General features: G+C 42.9%; 1 protein-coding gene and 1 pseudogene across 1 annotated transcript in view; one reads left to right on the plus strand and one right to left on the minus strand.

The window, feature by feature from the left end:
• LOC136634523 (mediator of RNA polymerase II transcription subunit 13-like) overlaps positions 1-24,694 on the plus strand; it is a 195,983-nt gene that overhangs the window by 43,835 nt on the left and 127,454 nt on the right. The window lies entirely within an intron of this gene.
• LOC136634785 (5S ribosomal RNA) lies at positions 1,113-1,232 on the minus strand (annotated as a pseudogene).

The following is a 24,694-nucleotide window of genomic DNA, read 5'->3' on the forward strand; positions in this document are numbered from 1 at the left end:
AACACAACCCTGCTTCACTCCGCTTCAGAGGTCAAAGGGGTCTGATGTTGAGCCATCGCAGACTACAGTGCCCTTCATGTCCTTGTGGAAGGACCTGTTGATGCTGAGGAGCCTGGGTGGACATCCGATCTTGGGGAGAATCTTGAAGAGGCCGTCCCTGCTGTCCAGGTCGAAAGCCTTCGTGAGTTCTACGAAGGCTGTAAAGAGTGGCTGTCGTTGTTCTCTGCATTTCTCCTGCAGCTATCTAAGGGAGAATACCATATCGGTGGTGGCTGTTGGCTCGGAATCCGCACTGTTGGCTCGGAATCCGCACTGTTGGCTCGGAATCCGCACTGCGATTCTGGATAGATGCTCTCTGCAAGTACCTGGAGCCTCTTCAGTGCAACTCGGGCAAACAGCTTTCCTACAACGCTAAGGAGAGAGATGCCACGGTAGTTATTGCAGTCAGCCCTGTCGCCTTTGTTCTTGTACAGCATGACGATGTTTGCATCCCTCATATCCTGTGGTACTCCACCTTCTCTCCAGCAGAGGCAGAGGATTTCATGCGGCTCAGTGGCGATGATCTCTTTGCAGCACTTTAGGACTTCAGCAGGATTGCTGTCTTTCCCAGGTGCCTTGCCAGAGGCGAGGGAGTCCAGGGCCACGTGAAGTTCTACTAGGGTTGGTTCACTGTCAAGCTCCTCCAACACAGGCAGGCACTTGATGTTGTTCAGTGCTTCCATGGTTACTAGGTGCAGAAGAAGTATGTTGTGTGATCCTTTCAAATTCTAGATCACTGATCAATGCTTTTAATGAGTTTGCTCCAGGAAACAAGGGTGCTGTGTGTGTATGCATGTGTACTTCAGGTAGGAGTTATGCACCGAGAGGTATTTTCTGACTGTTCTACCACTTTGGAACTCTTGTCTTCTTGAGACCTTTCTGACCTAGCTTTCTAGGATAAGGCTTAAACAAGCAGAAGACTGGGATTTGTTCTGTATTCTTATGGTTGGCAACCTTCAGTCTTGAAAAACTATGGTATAAGCCTACAGCACCTGGTATTTATTCCCAGGCGGTCTCCCATCCAAGTACAACTGAATGGTTGGCAACCTTCAGTCTTGAAAAACTATGGTATAAGCCTACAGCACCTGGTATTCCCAGGCGGTCTCCCATCCAAGTACTAACCAGGCCTGACCCTGCTTAGTTTCCGAGATCAGACGAGATTGGGCATGTGCAGGGTAACAGTTGCTTCTTACTGTATTCTAATCTGATTCAATTTGTTATGCGTTTTCTTCAATTACATATTTGGTTGCAAGTTTAATGCAGCTTGTTATGGCTGATATTAGCCTTTTTTAGATGGTGTTTCCCTTATGCTTCGCAAGAGTACATTGGATCCCTTTGATTGTGTGTTAATTTGCATACAGCCCTCTCCCAAAAAGATCAGACTAACCCCCACCATTTTAAATTACACTCTGTGAGTTGCCTCCTAGGATTGGATTAAGCTCCATTTTAAGCTCTCTTGTGCCAGAGTTAGAATAACAAATGTGATGTGAACTGACATCTGGAAAAGCAATGCTAAAGAAATCTCTGCTACATTCTGAAATTTGTTCCTTTTGTGTGAAAGGCAGCTTCACTTGTATATTTTTGTGGGGTGGGGCATCCTTGCATAGTGCAAACACACACACACAGATATGTGAAATTGATGACAGTGTTAATTTTGTTTCAAATACATAAATTGAGAGGCAAGTGTGTGCTTGGCTGCTTTGTAGGTGGTGTGTTTGCAGTCATATCACTGCAGATGCAAATTTTGAGAGATCATGTGTATTGTGTCAGTACTGGAAAAAGCATTACGTGTGAAACATGAGATGACGCCTCCAGTAAAGACGTTTCTGAGAACATGTAGCTCCTTTGATTGGAAATGGATATTAGCGGCATAAAACAAGCTAAGGTAGCAAATGCTTGAAAAAGCTCCAGTGCAACATACAAGTTATAGGTCTTCTTTAAATATTTAAATCACCTTCAGGAAGAATGTTAAGAGCTGGGGCTAATGGAGAAGGGAAGAATTGGGAGTGGTCTCTGGGTTGCACACTCTGTCCCCTTCTTCACTGACTGCAGAGCTGGGGAAGCCCATGTTCAGATAATCAAGGGAGCCCTGGTTCTTCTGACACTCAGGGGGAATGTAAGGAGAGTAGTGAATAGAACAGGGCACTGGGCCTTGGATTTTAGTCTCCCTGCAGACAAAATCCTGAGGATAAAATATTATTTTGAGCAAGTGGGCTAGGACCTATTCTGCCCCTGTTCATACAGACTGAGAAAATCATTCTCCTTTGTGGCAGACCAAGGTACACTTAGAGGAGAATGATTTTCTCAGTCTATATGAATTCTAGAATAGTTTAGGGCGCAATCCTAACCCCTTATGCCATTGCTTTCCAGCCAATGGGACATGTGCTGCATCCTGCAGTTGGGGGGCACTCACGGAGGCCTCAGAGTAAGGGAATGTTTGTTCCCTTACCTCAGAGCTGCATTGCCCTTATGCCAGTGCTGGAAAGAACTGACATAAGGGGTTAGGATTGCGCCCTTGGTTTCCTTTACTGTATATGATCCTTCTTGTGGAGAGGAGTTGAAATTTGTTTGGGAGCTCTGAAAGCTGTCTTCCACTTAAGTCAGACCATTAATACACATGTCAACACATACTGGCAGTGACTCTTCAGGGTTATTTTCTGAGCCCTACTTGGAGATGCTGGGGATCAAACACGGGACCCTCCACATGCAGAGTATGTGCTCTCCAATTGAACTGCAGCCCTTTCCCCAAGGGGAGCGTCCCATAATTCCTACTGGACTCCTTTATGGTCTTGCCATAAGAGGTTCTGCACTTAGGCCAAAATAACCAAAGATGCTGTTATAGAATGGGAGATACCTGGTTTGGCAGCACAGCAAGTGAGGGGGATCTTGGAGTTACAGTGCATTGCAAAGTGAACGTGAGTCATCCGTGTGATGCAGCTGCAAAGAAGGCCAGCACAATTTTATCCTGCATTAGTAGAACCGTAGCTTCCAACTTGCAAGAAGCAGTGGTTCCGCTTTACCCCATGTTGGTCAGACCTCACCTGGAGTACTGTGTCAAATTCTGGGCTCCTCACTTTAGGAAAGAAGTAGCCAAAATGGAGCAGTTTCAGAGAAGGTGATCAGAGGCCTGGAGAACAAGCCCAAAGAGAAAAGGTTGAGGGAACTTGTGTTATGCTTAGCCTGGAGAGAAGGCTGAGAGGGGATATGATGGCACTCTTCAAATACCTGAAGGGCTGCCATATGGAAGAAGGGACAAATTTTTTCTCAACTGCCTCAGAGTAGATTCAATGGGTACAAACTGCAAGGGAGGAGAGTCCAGCTGGACATCAGGAAGAATTCTGGATGGCCAGGGCAGTTCAACAGTGGAACAGATTGCTGAAGAAGGTATTGGATTCTTCCTCCCTGGAGATCTTCTGAGACTCAATAGGCACCTACTGGAGAGGCCATATGAGGATGCAATATAAATGCATGGGGGTGGACTAGATGATCTTGTGGTCACCCTCCAAAACTTGATTCTATGACTTGGTGGTTGTTATGTAGCCATGTGGTTGGTGCTACAGCTCAACCCATGCCTTTTTTTGGTTTGTTTGGATGACGGTGCCATGATGACCAGTTGTCTGAGAGTACCTAAGATATCTCAGATGTAATCCATATGAGCTAGTACTGTAACAGCCGTCTTCTGAGTTCTGGGGCATCTCCTGCTGTTTGTAAACAAAACCCCTGTCAACTCCACATCATGTTTGGCTCATAAAATGTTTCCTGAGAAATTGAGGTTTAGCATAAACAGATCTCAGTTTCTCCTGTTGCCACCCAGGTGTAAACTGGCCATTCTGAGTGGAAAGGAAGTCAAGTTCAGATGGATTCCAAAACGGAGAAATCCTGTGTCCAATCACTAAAAGTGTCTTGCAGAGCATTTAAGGTGGCTGGTGGTATTTCTGAGTTTGGCAGTTGTAGTTTTCTTTCCCCTCATAATATTTATTTATGATAAGTAAACAATACTAAAAACGCAACTAAATGACACAACCAAATCTACTAACAAATAGGAAAAAAAACAAACAACCCATGCCTGAAAGCTGCATGTCTGCAGCTCTTTAGGGTCTTCCCTGACAGCCTGAGATGCAAAATATGTACTACTTACGCTTGGCCCCCCCCATTATATTTTGTAAGCACAGTATTTTCAATAGAAGTGGAATTGCTTGAATTGCCCCCCCTTTTTGCTTTTCTTAATCATTTCAAAGGGTCAGGGACATTAAATAGATACGTGTAAATAAAATGATTTGATCTACGTGAGTAATAGCAGTAGCCTTCAGCTGCGACAGGGTCTTTTTGTGAGGCTTCATAATATGCTGAACAGATTGTGTCGAAAAGGGTTTTAAATGGGAAGCAATGGAGTTGCTCAGTTTATTGCAAGCATGAGGAACTCGAATGAATCCAGTGAATGGGGAGAAATGTGACCCTTTTGTTGGCACTCGCTTGCTCTGCGGAGGCTGGCTGTTGTAGGCAGAGCAGATTCTCTTGCTGTGTTCAAGAGGCATTTCATTGATTTCTGTCAAGAAGAAAAGCTTTTCTAGAGTACTGCTCTCCAGGCCCCAGAAGATTATTAAGATCTGTTCGCAGCCAGTTGCTCTTAGGGAAACTGGCAAAGAAGGGACCTTGCCAGTTTGCTTGCCTTTTGATTAAGTGGAACAGCCATTGGTTCAGCAACAGACTCTTGGAATTTATCTGGCATGTCAGAGTTTCTGTATAGCCTCTGTAGTTTAATAGAAATTCCTTTTTTTTTTTTTTTACTTCTCCTAGTCCTTGGCCATGTCTTCATGTGTTTCACAATTCCTTAAAAGTCAGTACCACATGTTGAGGAAAAACAATTTCATGTATATCAGTCCAGAGATTGCTCTGGATGACCCAGAGCTTCTATTTTTCATAACTATTTGGGGGTGACTTTTGAAAACGGGTAGCTCTTAGACATACTGGAATGGGGGATGGCTGTAGTAGCTGCTACTTGCTTTTTTGGTACACCCAGTTGAGAAGGGACAACTGTGGATTCAGAGCAGGTGCTGGATTTGGTTCATGTCTGTGTATGCAAGTGGTTCTCATGCATTTAGCACCGCAGCGCACTTTTTAGAGAATCTGACAGGACCCACCAGGAGTGATGTCATGACCAGAAGTGACATCATCAAGCAGGAAATTTTTCACAATCCTAGGCTGCAATCCTACCCACACTTATTCAGGAGTAAGTCCCATTAACTATCATTGTTAAAAGAATGTATACAGTAGTTTGTTAAAGCTACAGATCTGTAACATTTCCCCAAATGCAGTCACGTACCATGGAAGCATCAAGTCTAATAGATTAAAAATAGAATATTGAAATGAAATTGGCTTGCGACCCGCAGCTTGAGAAACACTAGTGTATGCAATTCACACTTGTCATGGGTGATTTTTTCAGTTTTTCAGTATCTCCTTTCCTAACCATATTTATGAGTCGGGCATTTGGCAGTGGCTTGGTAGTTTGGGCTAGAGACAGAACATCCCAGCAACGGTTTTTGTTGTTGTTTTAAATTGGAAAGAAGTTCTTAGATTTATACTCGCTACGATTTCTGTACAGAGTCCTCACCTATCAAATGTTTATGCCTAATAAAGGTTTTGTTGACTGACTGGAAAGAAGTTGTGAATAGATGTGCTTAGGGTAGAGCTCTTGGAATTGCTTAAGATCTACCTGTTGAAAGAACAGGTCAGTTTTCTTACCTGGAAAAAGATGCCCATAAAAAAATATAAAACGTTTGTACTTGAGTGTGTATGTGAAAGTAAAAATTTTGGTCCTTCCAGGCAGTAATGACCTTGAGTCAGATAAAATTGACTCAAACCTTTTGAAACAGAGTGACAGCTTAACCTCTAGGGTAAGGAACTATGTCCAAAATAATTTTAAGTCCTGTCCTTATAATGAACTTGCTGGCATGCGGTTTAAAGTTTGTATGTCTGTGAGTGTGAGCCATTTTCACATGAAATCTTACTATAGTTGTAGTCAGTATTACCGTGGACTCTGGGCATTTTGCCAATCTCCTAACCATGCTTATGAGGTGTGGAGGACCCCACAGGCTTGAATATTCCGCCACCCTTCCTTGAAAGGAGATTAAGGACAGAGCTAGTTGTGGATTCAACTGTGTACTATCCAGATGTGTTTCCAACTGGAAGGTCCTGTGTATGTGTGTTTTTTTTTCTCCTTTCAAAATTCTCTCCCCCTATAAATGGCCCCTGAAAGTGGCAATTTCTCAAATCATTACTTGGGGATCAAATAGGCACTGGAGGAAAGAAGAACAATTTTGACTTGAAAACAGCATGAAAGAGAAGATTAAACCTCCACCTCCCACATATCCTGGTCCAAAATGCTTGCCTCTCCCCCTGCATGCCACTTTCTGGGGGGGGGGGGATGAGCTTTCTGCTGGAAGCATGCCGGTATAGCTCACCTTTGCATGCATATTTTGTTTGGCCCTAGTTTTTTTTGTTTAAAAGCTGTTAACATTTGGATTTAGTTTTAAATGGTCTGTTTCAATGCCCGATAGCCTCTATTGGCTAGAATGAGACCTGTGTCAATAACCTCAAACCTTCAAAATTGATTTGCTTTAGATCCTTCCTGTTAGTTGCTGAGGTTTATGCCTCTAAGCCACACTCCATAGCTGAAGGACAGTGTTGAGAACAGCCACAGATCACTGTGATATCGACACTCAAGTAGTTTTAAACCACAGTTCTTGGGCTGCCCAGCATGGTCCTATTCAGATCTATTCAGATCAAGCTACTGAAGTAGCTTGAGTGAAAGTATTTTGGCTTAAACCTATTTATAGATTGGTTTTATCTTGCAAGCAGGTGAGCCATTGTCTGTGTGAAAACACATTTGCATTTTATGGCTTTGTGTTGTCCATATATAGAGCAATCTGAACTTGTTAGGTGCTTGCAAAACAAAAGAGTTTTTTTTTTTTAAATCTCAAACAGGAATAAAATGTATTAGTAGATGGAATGCACCCATTAATTCTCTCTCTCTTTCTCTCTCTCTCTCTTGAATTAATTGCTACTTGTTCCTGTGGCCCAAGTAAAACATGGCAACTGGGTACTACAGAATGCTGGGAGACCTCATCTGTAGTGCAAGGCTGTCTCTTCATACACACTTTGCTGCCGTAACAGACGAGTTGAAAATGGGTTCAGTGAAATACAGTCTAGTGTGTGTGATTGAGCAAAGGTGGTCTGTCAGAGTTCTGCTAGGTCATGCAGGGGTCCGGTGCCCATCCCAGCTGGCCAGGTTGCCCCTGAAGGCTTCATACTTGTGATAGCATTATGGCTCAATGCTTTGTCCGAGGGCATTTGGAGCACCATGAGTAGGCAGTATAAAACTGTGACTGCAACTCCAGCAGCCTGGCACTGGTGCAGCAGGTCAGTTGAAATCCACTTGCCTTAAGTCCTGTGAAGTTCAGCAGGACCACAGATTTAAGTTTCCCTGATTTGTGCTCATGGATTTCAGTGGATCTTGTTTTCACAAGTGCAATCTAAGTTAGTCAGGCCCCCCTTTTTGAAGACTTGAGCATCTTAGCTTTTTCTTAGATTAGATAACAGGAAGTACATAGAAGCTAAAGGTCAAATTGGCCTCTCTGTGTTCCTGCGACTCAAAAAGCACTTTAAACAAGACACTCCGCAAAATTAAAGCATTAATAATTAAACCAGCAGGCAAGCTAGATATTTCAGTGGGTTTTCTGTAGAGAGGTGGAAGAAAATGTTCAGTGAGCAGCAGAATGAATAACCCCAGCTAGGCTGGTAGGATACTTGCTAAATAATTGTGTGTTTGAGCAACGTACACTTGTCAGATTGTTGTGTAGCAGTAATAGCAAATGTCCAGAAGTAATTCATTTTCAGCTGTTAGCATGGGCGGCAAATGAATAAAATGACCAGCAGTGGTAAAACACTGCTTACGAAAGAATTTTTTATTGTTTCAATGTGCTACTCTAGGCTTTCCTGATTGTTACTAATTGCCTTAATTCTACATTTCCTTGAATGTGGCATCGTGCCTTATCATCATCTCCCCCACCCCTCCACCCTGACAAAAGGAAGAAAAACACATTTACTCTTGCTGGTTTTCTGAATTATACAAATCAATTGGAGGTACATATATGCTGCTTATGTGGGGAAAATTGCACCATTTCTCAGTGTATTTGGTTGGTACTGGTAACTTTGAGTTCTTGTGACTTAATGGTCTGCTCCATGGAATATGAGAGGATAAGGAAGTGAACTCTTAATTTGTGCCTGCTTATTATTTTGTGGTACATTTTTATAGCCCCATTTTCATTTTGGGAAACCACTGGAGTGGCAACCCTCAAAGTCACCATAAAATACGTAACTTCTGTCAAAGAAAGTTAGTTGTGATGAAGCCTTATCAAAAACCATTGAGAAAATACTCCAGGGCTCCTAAGTTTCAATGGGACTTGTAATGACTAAACTTTAAGGCCCTCTGAAATTTAGTGGGCCTTGAATTGGTCATGACTAACTTGCATGGTTGATCTTGATGAGGCTTCATCAAGAATTAACTTCCTTTGTTGGGTGACAAGTGCTTCCGTCCATTCATGTGGGCTGCAACCCCTGTTAAATCATGAGTGAGTACACTTGCCACAAAGTGTACTCCAGATAAAGTACTCCAATAGTTACTTTTATGTAAGCCAGATAAAGAGATGAACTGGCTCAACAAATAAAGAGCTAGGCCTGCATTCTATAAGTCTTTACTTGCGCTATATTAGCTATTTTTAGATTCTACAGCAGCCAAGATGTGCCTTGTTGAAGAGAGGTTGAGGGTAGTTGAGAGGAGAGTATCAACCATATTGCAGGTGCTTCCTGCCACAGTCTTAGGCTGCAATCCTAACCACACTTTCCTGAGAGTAAGCCCCATTGAACAAAATAGGGCTTCCTTCTGAGTAGACCTGGTGAGGATTGTGCCCACAGTATATTGAAGCCATTCTCACAAAGCCCTGCTTAAGTGAATGCCTGTGTAATTTAGCTTAAAGAAAAGCAGTTGGTTCCACTGGATGATTTTAATGAGGGAATAGTATCTCTCTCTCCCCCCCCCCCCCCCGAAGATGGTACTTTTCTGGCTGCATGGAATTGAGGGCCAAGTTTAGTGTAAGATGACTTGCCATTTTTTGTTGCTCATGTGTGCTGTGCTTGACATGTGTTGAGTGGGGTGTCAGTTGTCACATCAAAAGAGGAGCTTGTTTACCATCTTTGAACCATCTTTTGCTTTGCTTCCCTGAAGTGACAGCACAGATATTTTTCACCCAGCCATGAGGCCAGAAGTGAATTTGTAGGAAAGCACCAAAGGTGATGGAAGAAGCAGTGAAAGGGAAATTCTATGCCTCTGTTCATCAGACTCCTTCCCCATTCATATGAAGGCCAGATTAAAATTTGAGATATCCAAACTCCAAAGAGATTGTCAGACAAAATGTGTCTTTTGTGATGCAAATTGTCCTTTGACTCTTGGAAATCTTTTTTTTTTTTTGGATACCTTTGTCAGAAATGGTTGACCTCTGGGCTTCTTTCATGTATATTACTATCTTTTAGGAGTCTCACAGTATAGTCCTGTGCATGCTTACTCAGAAGTAAGTCCAATTGAATTCAGTGGACTTGTTTCCCCGGTAAGTGCGTAGGACTTACAGCCTCAGAGTATTTTCTCTTATGCAACCATAGAATGGAAGCAAAAGAGTAGAATGGGGTTTTTTGTTTTTTGTTTTGCCTCTGCCTCCATTTTCTTGCCTGCTGCCTTCACTCACAGGAGAGTCTTGAATCCAGGGCCTCCTTCCCTTCTTGGAAGCTTAGAATCCAACAGACAGGCTTGTGGTGCTGAGACAAGCATGTAATAGTCCTTCAGTGAGAAATACCAAATGTCATTGCATGCAGTTGCTGAATTTTGATGTTCACAGTGGGATTCCTTGCAAGCACCGAACTACGAGCGAACATGGTGGGTGCAGTGAACTTGGCTTGCTTGGGATAGTCTCTAGACCAGTGGTTCTTACACATTTAGCACCAGGATCCACTTTTTAGAAGTAGAATATGTCAGGACCCACCAGAAGTGATGTCATGACCAGAAGTGACATCGTCAAGCAGGAAAATATTTAACAATCCTAAGCTGCAATTCTACCCACGCTTACCTAGGAGTAATTCCCATTTACTATCATTGTTAAAAGCGTATACATAGTAGCATGTTAAAAGTACAGGTCTGTAACATTTCCCCAAATGCAGTCACATACTGTAGGAGCATCAAGTCTAGTACACTAAAAATAAAATATTGACATGAATGGGGACCCACCCGAAATGGACTCGTGACCCACCTAGTGGGTCCCAACCCCAGTTTGAGAAACACTGCTCTAGACCGGGGGTGCCCAAACCCCGGCCTGGAGGCCACTTGCAGCCCTCGGGGACTCCCAATCTGGCCCACAGGGAGCCCCCAGTCTCCAATGAGCCTCTGGCCCAGAGACTTGCTGGAGCCTCGGTTGACCTGACACAACTGCTGTCAGTGTGAGGGCAACTGTTCAAGCTCTTGCGTGAGCTGTGGGATGAGGGCTCCCTCCACTACTTATTGTTTCACGTTTGTGTTGAAGCAGCAGCAGCAAAGGAAAGGCTGGCCTTGCTTTGTGCAAGGCCTTTTATAGTCCTTGAGCTACTGCAAGACCTTCATTCATTCATATAAGTTCCATCTCTAATAAATTCATTTATGTAAATTTATTCAAATTTTAAATGTAAATTCTTTTTTTTCCCTGGCCCCTGACACTGTCTGAAAGATGATATGGCCTTCTTGCCAAAATGTTTGGATGCCCCTGCTCTAGACCATAGTCCAAATGTAAAAATCAATGGCTTATACAGGGAAATGGAGTATGGTTTTGTAGCTTTATGCTTTAGTCACAGTTCTTTTTTCTTGAGAAGAATTATACTGCTGGATCCAAAGATTTTACTCCAAATGCAAGGAACCCTGACTCATATGATGGTGGGGTGTTTCGTAGCCCCCTGTAATTTGATTTCAGAGGTCTGGGGACTCATCAGAGTGACTCTTGGGGTGTGCTGGGGGGGGGGTTCAGCAAATTATTTCTTAACACTTATGTGCTAGTGGAACTGTTCCTCCCCCTCCCCTGAGCAGAGGGATTTTTTCAGTTCTAAGCCATGGGTGCTATGATAGCTGCTTCCCTACGTGAATTTACATAAAGAATTTAAATAAACACATGGCAGACACTTATCCGTGGCTGTTAGGCGTAAAACCGAAAATGGGAGAGAAGGGAAAGGGGATTTCAGGACTCTGTGGTATTCAGATCTTGCTCTAAAACTGATGGGTGGCATCTCAACGTGCAAATTTATAGGTTTGATTAAACTGTATTGTCTGTCTTTAGAAACCTTGTTTTGAAGTGCCTTCCCAATTCAGATCTCTGTTAACCTAGATATTTCAAACACGATTTACATCTAGAGAGTAAAAGTTCTCTCAGTGCTTGCTACAAAAATGCATTATTCCTCCGGGCACATGCCATTAAATAAAGATGTGTTCACCAGTGCACAGGAAAGTAAAGGTTTCAAACAGACTGGCACACATGCAGACAAAAGAATGACTGTGATACCGATGGAAAGCATGCATATGTGTTTAGATAAGATTTTAAATGTTAGCTAGATTTTGGCAGTTGCGTTAAAGGAAATGTCCTCAAGACTTTATGGGTGCAATTTGCATCTCATTTGAGGTAGCTGGCAAAGCTCCTTCTAGATTTCACTTAAGAGGATTCTTGAGCCTCTCCAAGTCAAAATGAAGATGGTTTGTCTTTCAGGTGTCATGAAGGTGTCATGTTTGTCTTGCCTAATGATTAGATAAGAATGCAATTTTCATTCATATTTCTTTTAAATAGGTCATAATCTTACTCATTTGGTCCACTCCTCCTTCCGTCTGTTTAAGCTCAGTTTTGTTTACCTCTCCCCCCCGCCCTCTTTATTCCCTGGTGCAGTGATTCTCACACGTTTAGCACCGGGACCCACCGGGACAGAATGAGAATCTGTTGGGACCCACTGGAAGTGATGTCATGACTGGAAGTGACATCATCAAGCAGGAAATTTTTTTAACTATCCTAGGCTTCAATCCTACCCATACATACCCAGGAGTAAGCTTCCTTTACTATCATTGTTAAAAGAATATACATAGTAGTTTGTTAAAAGTACAGGTCTATAACATTTCCCCAAATGCTGTCACATGCCATGGTAGCATCAAGTCTAATACAGTGGTTCTCACACATTTAGCACTGGGACCCACTTTTTAGAAGGAGAATCTGTCAGGACCCACTGGAAGTGATGTCATGACCAGAAGTGACATCATCAAGCAGAAACATTTTTAACAATCCTACGTTACAATCCTACCCACACTTACCCAGGAGTAAGTCCCACTTACTATAATGGTTAAAAGAATATGCATAGTAGCTTGTTAAACGTACAGGTCTGTAATATTTCCTCAAAAGCACTCGCATACCATGGTAGCATCAAGTCTAGTATATTAAAAATAAAATACTGAAATGCATGGGGGCCCATCTGAAATTGACTTGCGACCCACCTAGTGGGTCCCGACCCACAGTTAGAGAAACACTGGTTTAATATATTCAAAATAAAATATTGAAATGAATGGGGACCCACCTGAAATTGTGTCGCGACCCACAGTTTGAGAAACACTGCCCTGGTGGAGGGGGGCATTCCTCACCAAGGGGATTGTCCCTCGCTGCTGCTGGAGGCAGGGCCAGCGAAAAGGCGGACGGAGCTCCACAAGCACTGGGATCCAGTCCCCAGACCGTCCCTGCCTCGCTGGAGGTCGGCCATCTCCTTTGGAGCTCCTCCTCAGCGATTTCAAAGGGAAAGGAAAGTGGTTCTCTTCAGCCTGTCTCAACTCCCCTCCCCAGCGAGTTGGGTCCATTGAGTTCTGGAGGGAAAGGAGCGTCTTTGCCTGACAGATGCGACTGAGGTCCCGACTCTCTTCACCACAGAAACATTGACTGCCGCTTTTTTCCACTATTTCTCCCGCTGTGAGGGAAATTGCTGCTTGGGCTGGCAGTGCCTGGTTCGCGCCTCTCTGAGGTGGCGGCAGGTTTGGGGGTCAGCGGCAGACCCCTCAATCGACCCGGTGCTATTGCAGTGTTCGGGGGCGATCAGGCAGGACTCTCCATGCGCGCCCAGAGCCTGCCCAACGCTCACAAGCATCAGGTGTGCTTTTACCTCAGAGGGCGCCATTTTTTACGTCAACAGTTGGCTGTGGCAGTTGACTGTGCCTGGTCCGCGCCTCTCTGAGGTGGCGGCAGGTTGAGCAGCAGAGGCAGACCCCTCCATCAAGGCACTATTGCAGTGTCAGGGCAAACGGGCAGGACTGTCCTTCAGCTTGCCCAGAGCCTGCCCAACGCTCACAAGCACCAGCTCTGTTTTTTACCTCAGCGAGTGCCATTTTGTGTCTCAGTGGGCAACATTTTCCTCACATTCAGTGAGGGACCCACCGAGGGGTTTGTTTTCCCCTCTTTTTGCCCAGCCTCTTTTCCCCTCATAAATGGTCCAGTGGACAGCTAGATGGTTATTCTTTGACTGTTCAGTGTGGTAATATATATTTATATATATATATAGCCTAGAGGTGCTAATAAGCTTAAGGGGTCAAGCAGTGGTTCTGCTGTACTGTCCTGGGTGCTGTGGCTCAAGGGCTTGACTGATGACAAGCTGGCCTCGCAGGGTCTGCTCACTCTCCCTAAATAACTGAAAGACCAGGGCTGGAAAAGGGAAAGCGGCCTCAGGCATGGAGGAGCCCCGTCCCTTCCAGCCTCCCTCACGATGTTCAAGCCAATCTGACTCCTCAGATTCAGAGTTGCCCATTCCTCAGTAAAGGATAAAAAAAAATGGTGTGGATATGGAGAGTGCTGAAGCCCACATCGCTGGGAAAAACCTCTTTCCAGAGGAAGTTTTTTCCAACATATTTGATAAGGTTATTAAGCCACTGAGCCTTAAAGCCTCAGAATGAGAGCCAGTGCTTCAGCTCTAACTTCTTTCTCCAGAAAGTCTCTTAGGTCCACTGAGGTACAAATCCTCACACTTTCAGTCCCATGCCTTTCCCTTTGGGTTAATGACCTCCCCAAGGGGGTTCATAAAAGTGTTAGTGGTACTATTGGTGCATCTCAGGCAGAGGGTACTGTCTCTTTTCCCTCACCTGGATGACTTTTAAATAAAGGTGTTGTCCAGGGAGCAAGCAGTGCTCAACACGCACCAGATGGTGCTCTGTCTGTAAACTCATGGTTTTGTGATAATCCAGTCAAACAGTTCACTGCTTCCCATCCAGATACTGGAACACCTGGGAGTATTTTTCAATACCCACATTTTCCATACTTTTTTGCCAACAGAGAGATGACAGAAGATCACAGACACAGTCCTCCAGATACACAGTCAAGTAGGCAGATCATGTCGCTGGTCCACCTGCTATGAATGTTGGTTCTTTCACCAGCTGGTCAGCTAGACCCAGTTCCACACCAGAACTTTTCAGGAGTGTGTCTGGTCCCACTCAAGAAGATAGAGAGGAGATACCACTTCCACACTCTGATTCCACCACCCCTGAAGAAGGATTTGCAGTGGTGGGTGTAAAATGGACAGCTGTCCAAGGGGTGAGGCTTCAGGACTGGCAACAAGTAATCCTGACTACAGATGCCAGCATATTTGGTTGGAGGGCCAAACTAACTGGCAGAGTGATTCAGGGTTATTATTCCTCTCAGGAGTTGTCTCAAAGCATCAGTCTCCTGGACCTGAGACCTATCTGTCTTGCTCTGTTTTCAGCTCAAGCCTCATTTCTGCCATTGTCGTGTTCTAGTAAGAACAGACAGCGCACACACACACACACACACACACACACACACACACACACACACACACACACACACACACAGAGTGCAGGTTGCATCCAGAAACTGAGGACCAGATTCGGACACCCATAGTAGGTAGTTTGCTACTTGTAATAGTTTGCTACTGCAGAAAACTCGCAACTTAACAAATTCAACTCCAAGGTAAGTGTGGAAGCAGTGGATGCACTATGGGTGGATGCACTTTACCTTGACCTCAGGGGCTCCTGGTGGCACAAAAGTGGCCAGGTTGGTACCCAAACTTAATACAATTATTAAGACAAGAACCTTGGGAGATTCCAGTTTGACCAGATCTACTCTTACAAGACCCTTTACAATACCTACAACCACACAGATTCCAATTGACAATGTGGAGGTTCAAAAGTTGGAATTGCACCGATTGGGCTTCTCCGATAGGGTTATAAAACCCAGACTATCCTCTAAGTGCCTGAAATGTGTATAGGACCACCTGGAAAACCTTTAGGGACTGGTGCAGGCATAAGGTTTTCTCTCCCACCTCACCTGATGTGTTTGTTATCTTGGAGTTTCCCCAGGATGAGTCAAGGAGCTTAGAACTAGTTCGTTCTTCAGACCCCCTCCCCCAAACATTTTCTCATAGGGGTAGTGTTACTGAACATTCCTCCTGTTCATAGGCTTCCAAACTGGGATCTGAATAGGGTCCTAATATCTTTAATGAGTCCTTCCTTTGAGCGTGTGGCCATAGTCCCATGAAGTCCTGTCATATAAAACTGCCTTTCTAGTAGCTGTAACATCGGAAGGAAGGGTATCTGAACGGGGGAACTTATCCATCCTGACTTATGTGTATTCCACACACTGTGGTACTTAGGATTGACTCATTTTTCAATTCAATTTTTCATTGACAGCAAGAATTAGTTTTTACTGTCTTTTTGTCCTAATCCTAAACATACAAGGGAAAAGGCTTGGCACACACTACATGTCAGAAGAGTCCTAAGCATCCATATAGAATGCAGTTGCCCATTCAGGAAGAGGGACGCTCTATCTGTAACTTCCCGTGGACAACAAGGTGTCCCTGGTACCTCTAGCTAAGTGGCTTAGAGTTTGCATCCTGATGGTGTACAAGGCAGCTGGTTTACAACCTCCAGGTGATTTAAAGGCTTATTTCCATTAGATTGCAGCTGCTTAGGCAGCATTCAAAAGTGTGGCACCACACTTGGAAATACCACCAGAAGCAATTGGTGATGACCTCATCACCAGTTACTTCTGGGTTCAGAGACCAGATGCAATACAACAAACACTAGTACTAAGCTCAGGGTGGACTTTTTGAGTGCCCAGAAAGCATGCTTTGGAGATTTGCCTGCTAACCTGAGTGTTCTACTGCTGTTTGTTACATTCTGTTGCTGGCCTCACTTCCTGGACACAGCAGGTGTCCAGGGGTCCTGCGCATACCACCAGTCACCACTTCAAGTACCACTGGTGGTGCCTGTACCACTGGTTGAGAAACATCGGTCTATGGTATTTACCTCATCAGCAAAAATAAATTAAAAATTTCTAAAAACCTGAACGAGCATGCAAGATCAGGTCGCCAAAATGAAACATTAAATTAGCATGTGTTATGGCTATAGCAACCAATCAGTATGCACTTTTACTTGGGAAGCATCTAAATAACAATTGGAAAACGTTGATGGAAAGACTAGATTTCAGTTGGCCTTTGTTTATTGCTAAATTATTGCTAAATTATTTTGTTTTAAATCAGTGTACTCTGCCATTCCTAGCACATTCCCCTCTCCCTATCGGGACACTTCGGTCATCCAGTTGGACTGCCCTGTGCAAATACGAGGCCATTCTTGTGAATTTCTCAGTGCCATCCTCACTAAGCATTTGACACCTATAGGATGTACAAGAAAATCTTTGAGATAAAGTGCAGTGTGTGTTAAACTCTATTTTCCTTCTTTATTCAGAAACATTGCTGAAAGCACCAACTATGCAACGGTTTATTTTGGTAATGGTGTACTTCAATGTGTTTAACAGATTTTGACTATTGTGCTTTTTCCATTAGGTGACAAGAGAACAAAATCATGAGTTATTTCATATGAGGAACGTATTTCTTTGATTCACTTGCAAATGCGTTTCTTTAGTCCTGAAAAAACAGCTTTTAAAAATCTGAAAGCTCATTCAGTTAAGGGCTGAATTCCTTTATTTATAAAAGATTTATGAGCCGTACAGGACGGTCAGAGATTGATGTGTAATGGGAGGAAGCGGAATTAATGAAACTCGATGCCTGGGAAATGTCTGTTAATGCCTGCACTACTTAGTGATTATTATTGGGTAACTAGCTTCATTATTGGGCGTCATTATTGAGAGTATTGAGTATCAAGCTTCATAGGAATGGAATGGCTTTTTCTCCAGAGCTTTATCCAGGTCGGTGTTCCTCAAACTATGGGTCCGAACTCACTAGGTGGGTCGTGAGTCAATTTCAGGTTGGCCTCCATCCATTTCAATATTTTATAATTTCTAATATTTTAATATTAGACTTAATGCTACCAAGGTATGTGACTGCATTTGGGGAAATGTCACAGATCTGTACTTTTAAGAGGCTACTATGAAGGCGTTAACAACGATAGTCAATGGGACCTAACTCCTGGGTAAGTGTGGGTAGGATTGCAAGACTAGGATTGTTTAAAATTTTCCTGCTTGATGATGTCACTTCCGGTCATGACATCACTTCTGGTGGGTCCAGACAGATTCTCATTCTAAAAAGTGGGTCCCGGTGCTAAAGGAGTGAGAACCACTGATCCAGGTGGCTTTGGGGAGCTCTTTCTGGGGTCCTTCTCTTCTCCATGAACAAGAGAGTGAGGAAAAACAGTTACTCTTTGGCTTCGTGTTGTTTCATTTTGCTGAGGTGCACACTCATTATGGAGCTTCAGTCATTGAGAGCCGTTGATGAAAGTGGTGAGCTGTTCTCTTTCAAGCAGGAGCCTAACTCTCCTGCTCAACCTGTTTTTCTAGTACAGTACTAATGTTGAAATTGAAACTGAAAGTATTTTCTTTCCCTTGCTGGTAGGAATGTTCAGTGTGTAGGGGTGCCTCTTTAGGAATCTAGATGCACACTAGAGGCATTCTTAACCCTTAGAACCTGTCCCATTCTCCCAGTAGCAAACCATTTCCGGAGGTTTTGTTTTTTTTGTCCCCTTTGGAGTTTTTCTTTTGGAAGTTCCTAACTTCTGGAGTCTTCTGGAGTCTTCTGGAGTCCAATAAATACCAGGTCCCTCTGGCACTGGTTGGAACACATGGGTTCTTTGTAAGGCGAAGAGAAACAGAGCAGCCTTTGTGTTGGCAAAGCTGGACATTAATTTTAAATATAAAGAATGGATGAGTTGAGCTGTGTTGCGCGTGGAGAACCTGGAAGCCCATGAAGACCTCCTGTTTAAATGATACCTGTAATTAAAATCATAGGCAGCTTAATTGGTCCTTAAGAAGGGGGGAGAGGAAGAAAAGCCAAAATAATTTAATACCTTCCGTTAGGGCTACCTACAGTATTATAATAAAGGTTTTGCCTTTTTTCAGTAATCAAGCTGGATTGGGTTATCTTATGATGCAGGTTGCATCTGGAGGCAACTGAGTTAGTAATATTGCTGTGATGGTTTTGTAACTGAATGGTGCTTTCAGGGATCTCTTGTGACACTTGTGCAATAGAAATGTAGGTGTGCCTGGCCAGCAGAGTCTGTTTGACCATAAGCAGAAGCAGTCATTGGCCCCAGGAAAGCACAAAAGGAGGAGATTCTTGCTGGCTGAGTTAGCTGAAGCTAATGTCTGATGACATGGGCTGCATGGTCATCCAGAACAAAAAAAATCTGCTTAGGGCTGCAGTAAGACTGCAGGGTTGGTGGTGTCACTTCTCATTCCGATTAAGACTTCGTTAAGATTTCTGAAGCGTTCTGCTTGACTGCTAAAGTCTTTGTTTTGTATGCACCCAGGATGTAGTTTTCCTTTTTTTTTTTTTAAAAAAAAAGGAACCATCCAGACAGTTTCAGTAGCATTTTCCCATGAATATGTCTTCGTGAAGGGGAATAGTCTCATCCAAATGGCCCTGTTAAGAAAGGCTTATAATACAAACTAGATCAGCTGATAGTACAATTTATTGAACTGATTTTACTTGCCAGTGTAAATTGGTGTAGTGGAAAGCTGTGTGTGTATTTAATCTTGCAGGCTGAGCACAGACACAGCAGCCGTTGGTTATCAAATACAGTATAGTGTCATTACATGCAGTATAGTAGCTGCACAAGTGGAATGGGGGAGATGGAAAGTGAACATTTTTGAAAATTACTGAACCTGTTTTTTGAGGAATTTGAGTGCAGAATAAACTGGTTGCTGTAATATGTCGCAGCTCTTGAAATTTGGAAGTAGTAGCGAAGGATCGAGCTGTGTAATTTAAGATGTGTGTTCTACTTCCTAGATGGATTGTATTTTGTGTCTCTGAGTAGCAAACTTAGCGTGTGAAACTGCCATATGTTCAGAAGAATTTTGGGGGTCCCAGAAGAATATTGGGCCCCTGTTGCTACCTGAAGGCCTCCTTAAATAATTAGGGTACAAAGGTCTTGATCCAGCTACCTGTGTCTAGTCACAAAATTTCACGGTGTTGTACCAACATCTTCCAGCTACCTGACTTGGATTATGTCATGCATGGTACTAGTTCAAAAAGCAGAATCTACTTCAAATCCTAGTCTAATCATAGGAGCCACATGCGAGAGGGGATGTGCAAGTAAGCTGTTGGTCTTCCTCATCCTCTTTTCAACTGCTACAGGCCATTTGTTGTGCCATGCTTCTGTACAATTTTCATTAATCTACATACCTTTTATTCATATAAAATGAAAGTTTGAGATGGGGAGAAGAAGGCACAGCAGTTAATGAATATCAAACATACCAGTTGCATATATTTGTTTTTTATCGTTTGTGTTTATTTTATTTAATGGAAACTTCCTTGAGTGCCCTATATTTTAGGAGGAAAGGCATGATATAAATCCTTCAAAATAAAAATGTGTGAATGACACTTGCCAGCAGCACACCACATGTTAGGCTTCGACTGTATCTGCAAGTTCACTGCTCAGAACTTAGTTTAGTCTTGTGTAAGTGCTTAGTGTACTCTCTCCTTTATTAGAATGCCCTCTGCTTGTTCCAAAACACAAAAAGTGAATACATGCAATTGCTTTGTAGGTTGTACAGTCCTTAGAGTGTACAGTCCCAAGGATTTATTTTTTTTAAATATGGAGACATTACATGTGTTTATTTCTGAGTTATTGCTGCCCTGTTAACAAAATGTTGTGCATCTGTGTTTCTGGTCTAGGTCTGGTTATCATGGGAAATGTAGAATTAAACCTATGGGGCATGTGGTGTTTTGATCCTCATTTTTTCATGCTGCAGTTCCTCTTGGTTTCTTCAACATTCTGCTCAGTTTTTTTTTCTTTTTTGGTCATGATAATAAGGGGAGGTCAATTCACACTTTATTTACTTATTTCTGTTCCACCATCAGGTCTTATCACAAAGGCTTCCAAATCAAAACCAGCTTTCTAAAACTATCTCAATAGGATTTAAAATAATGTAAGCAGTCAAATAAAAATTATAGAAAAATGAGATGGCAGCCACAGACCAGCTAGAGGATAAAATAAATGACCAGCAGAAAACTCAAAGGCAAGTCAGTTTTGCTACTCCTCTGAAGGTAGATGGTGTAAGACAGGGGTGCTCAAACTTTCAACTTTAGGGATGCTGGACCTTTAACAAGTGTATAGAAGAGAGAATTTCAGCAGGTGTAGCTTGTCATGACAAGTTGCACCTGCTGCAATTCTCTCTTCTATACACTTGTTAAAGGTCCAGCATCCCTAAAGTTGAAAGTTTGAGCACCCCTGGTGTAAGGGTCAGCCAGGCCTTGTGGGGGAGAGAAATGCGCAATCAGGGTGCCAACACTGATAAGACCCTGTTTCGGGTTCCTGTTGAACAAACCTAGGATGACAATTGGATGTGAAGCAGAACCTCTGATAGCAAGTGCAGGTTTGTGCAGAAGAACTATTTTCTTTGAGTACTCCACACACCCAAGCCCATATAGACCAGCCAGAGCTTGGAAGCATATGGGTATCGGCGCAGATTACAAAAATCTATTATGCACACCTTCAGCTTGTGCATAATTGTACAGACACGCTGGAGGGAAGCTGGTGGTATCCCCTAATCCACTCTTGCCCATTCCTTGGTTCTCTGTCTTCCTTGTGTACAATGATCAGATGCCTCGGATTCCAGACCAGTTGTGGACCTGAATCCTGGCAGTACTTTGTTGCTGATCTAAATAAACTTTGTTGAAATACAGTTGTGTTTGTGGTGACATCAGATGATAGGAAAAAAAAACACTTCTGTTTCTAGTGGTTCAGTCCACAGCGGCAGTTTCACGTATGCAGGCCATTGTTTTGATGCTGCAGTGATCAATCAGGTGATAAATCAAGTGATATACAAGGAAACATGAACCATCTTTTTTTTTTGCGCTTTCCCATAAGTAACCTAGACTGTTCTTTTAAATCCTTTTGCGTGGTTGTCTTGCAAATGCATCAACCAAAAAGCGTGTGTGCCCACAGCAGGCTGGTATTCGTGACTCAGAATGGGAAAAAGAACTAACTTCAGTAAAGTTTCTCTCTCTGGTTCTTTGAAGGCAGTTGTTTGCTACAGACGAAGGCCTGTTCTCCAAATCTTACAGCTAGTTTTTTCCCTTCTCTTGAATGCATGTATAGAATGCTGCTACTTCACCATATCAGGTTTCGTAAGGAACCATTTTGCTATTTTTTTTTCACTTAGTGAGCCTAAAAATGTACCACTTATTGGGACAGCCTGTGCCCAAGATAGAAACTATAGATGTCATTCTAAAAATTACTGTTGAGTATAGAGATCCTTTTTAATAAAAACAATGTTTAAATATGCTGTGAGATGAAATTTTGTTCTTCAGGTTATCAGCCAGAAGAGTAAAAAAATTTTCTTAAACAAGGGCTTTAATTTCACTGTTTTCCTGCTCTTGTTTATAACGTTGAAATGCAGACAACTAGGCTGGGGATGGGGAGGGGGGATTTGCCAGTGCTGTAGAAGACACTGCAGATTTGAAGGTGTGTCCCTCTGGTTTATGCAAATACCTAAATATGTAAAATACCAAACGTCAGTCTTGTGCAAGGATACAGATGAACAATAAGGGAGCCAACATGGTGTGTAGTGGTTATTGTAGAACCTGGAGGGTGCTGGATGCAAATCCTAAAGTCTTCTGTGAAGGTCACTGGGTGGTCTTATGCCTGCCATTGCCTTTCAGCCTAACCTATTTCATAGGGTTGTTGTGCGGATAAATTAGGTGAGAGAGGAAAAAGTCATGTCGTGAGCTGCTTTGCAGAAAGCGTGGGACAAATGTTGTGAACATTTAAAAGGAGAAGTGTACAAAAAAAAAAAACAAACACCCTGCAGCTGCTTGGTTTGTCTTAATTATACCTAGATTGGGACCCTTGAAAAGGAGGGGTGTTACAGCGAAAGGCAGTACTGAATATTTTGTTTAAGATACTCCATATGAAAATGAATTTTGGAAGCTATAATTTGGCAGACTGCCAGTTTACTGTGTATGCGATCCAGAGTTTTAGTCAGTGCTGTGAAGAGTTGAAATTTCAAATGGGTTGATTTTTTTTTTTTTAAATAAATAGCCCAGGTATCTTGCTTTAATGATGTAACCAAAAGCACACTTTTTAGGTGGCTGTACCTGATCGTTCATTACAATGTGAGTAATTTTATAGTAGATGAATCGGGGCAGGCAAGTTGGGGTGATAAATAGGAATGAGAAGTAGGACAATGCCGGAAAGCTGGTGAAAAGAGCAAATAAAAGGGGCCGTTAACGGTTACACAAACAGCATTTCAGAGGAAGCCAAGAGCAGCAAAACATGGAAAGTACAGAAGCAGATAAGCGTTGTCTATCAGACTGCAGAATGGTGTTTTTTTCAATAGAATCGGGTTAAAGAGAGATGATGCGGTTGAAAGCCTTCAACCGACGATTGTATGTTTCATATCAGACCTGTTAAATGGCTACCATGGGGTCGTGTTTTGCTTTGGGGGAATTTTATGCCTGTGGGGCATTTATCATTTTAACATGTCAACACTTTTTTTTTTAAAGAGTGAAAAGATGCCCAGCTAGCTTCTTAATATAGTGAAAATGTCATCTCTTCATCAAAGGTGATTACAGTTTTCTTCTGAGTGTAAATTTGGCTTGTTGTATCACGGGAATGCATTAGTCTCAGCCCAATATAAGAAAATGAAAAGCAGCAAAAAGCTCCATTCTTGTCACTCCAGGCGTGTCTAATGAATCGTGTTTCCATGTTGTCTATCGCGCCGCGTGGTGCCCTCAGCCAGGGCTAAGTCTCCTGTAAAACGCTCTTTAAGATTATTGTTGCAAGCCCAGAAATGCAGGATGAGGTGGGGGGGGGGTGATACTAATGAGGCAGCTGCATTTCAGCCAAGCACAGCTGCCCAGATAACTTGCCACTACTGGAATATTGGTGACCAAGAACTTAATGTATAAAAACCTCTTCTTGGGATTGTCTTGCTTTTTTGTTTGACAACTTTCTTTAAATGTACAGTTGTTTAAAGCAAGCTTGTGTCTTGGGGAGGAAAAAAAAGCACAAAGCAAATATGGTGTTTGTTGGAGAAACGTCTGCTACTTATGAAATGAACAACAAAGGAGTCATAGTTAAAATATTTTATGTCTTACTTGGCGTCTGTGGATGTCTATATGAACACATGGGCTTCCAGGAATGTTTCTGATTAGAGCCGTTGCATTTGAAAGACGGTGTGCTGTAAGTCTCGAGTGACCAGACTTGGTTCATAAGTACTTTTAAAAATTCTCATGTGCCTAAAAAAGTGGTGACTTTACATGGGGAAGGGGAGAGAAAATGTGTTTAACATATGTTGTGTATGCTTTTCTCGAATGGGCCATTCAAGGAGGAAGTTGCTGAAAGATCTATACTCCTAGTGTTCAGATTTCTTACTCTCAAGGAACCATTTCCAAATTCACTGCAGAGTGAGCACTTTTGCTATTGATGCTGTTGTAGTACTGTATGCAACGGTCAATATCTTTTCCTTCTCTGTCCATATCCCTTTGATTTAAAACTTATTTTCTCTTTCTCTGTTTGTATCTGTATGCGTGTCTACCAGCTCCTGGCCAGATTTCACATCATATCTCTGGTCGAGCACACTGTGGTAGTTGAAAGCTGATGCTGAAATAAATTGGTTAGTTTTTAAGGTGCTCCAAGACCTTGCTGCTATTTCCAAGTCGGTTATCTTAGAGCAGTGGTTCCCAACCTTTAGGAGCCCATGGACCACTGGAGGCAAAAAATAAAATTGGCATGGCATGGACCACATGCAGTTAGGGCCTCCAAGAGAAATTTTATCAGGGAGTACGAAGTTTCTTTTGGACCCCTTTCCCAAAGAGGAGTGGAGGCAATGAAACAGAGCAGGGGGAGGGTGATGACAAGAGCGAGCTGAACAGAGGTGGGGAGGGGCAAAGCAGGGCAAGTGCAGGGTGGCAACAGCAGGAAGAGACTTTGGAGCCCAGGTCTGCCGGACTTCCCAGTGCAGAGCCCAGGTCTACCTGCCCACAGTGTCAGCAGGTAGATATAGTAATACAGAAAAAGCAAATGCACTCCTAAGTTTCTCTAAATTATTTTAAATATCAAAAATCATTGCAGAAAGTTTGCATCATAGTGAGGCTCACACTA

Source organism: Tiliqua scincoides, chromosome 14 (assembly GCF_035046505.1).
Source record: "Tiliqua scincoides isolate rTilSci1 chromosome 14, rTilSci1.hap2, whole genome shotgun sequence".
Taxonomy (NCBI): Eukaryota; Metazoa; Chordata; class Lepidosauria; order Squamata; family Scincidae; genus Tiliqua; species Tiliqua scincoides.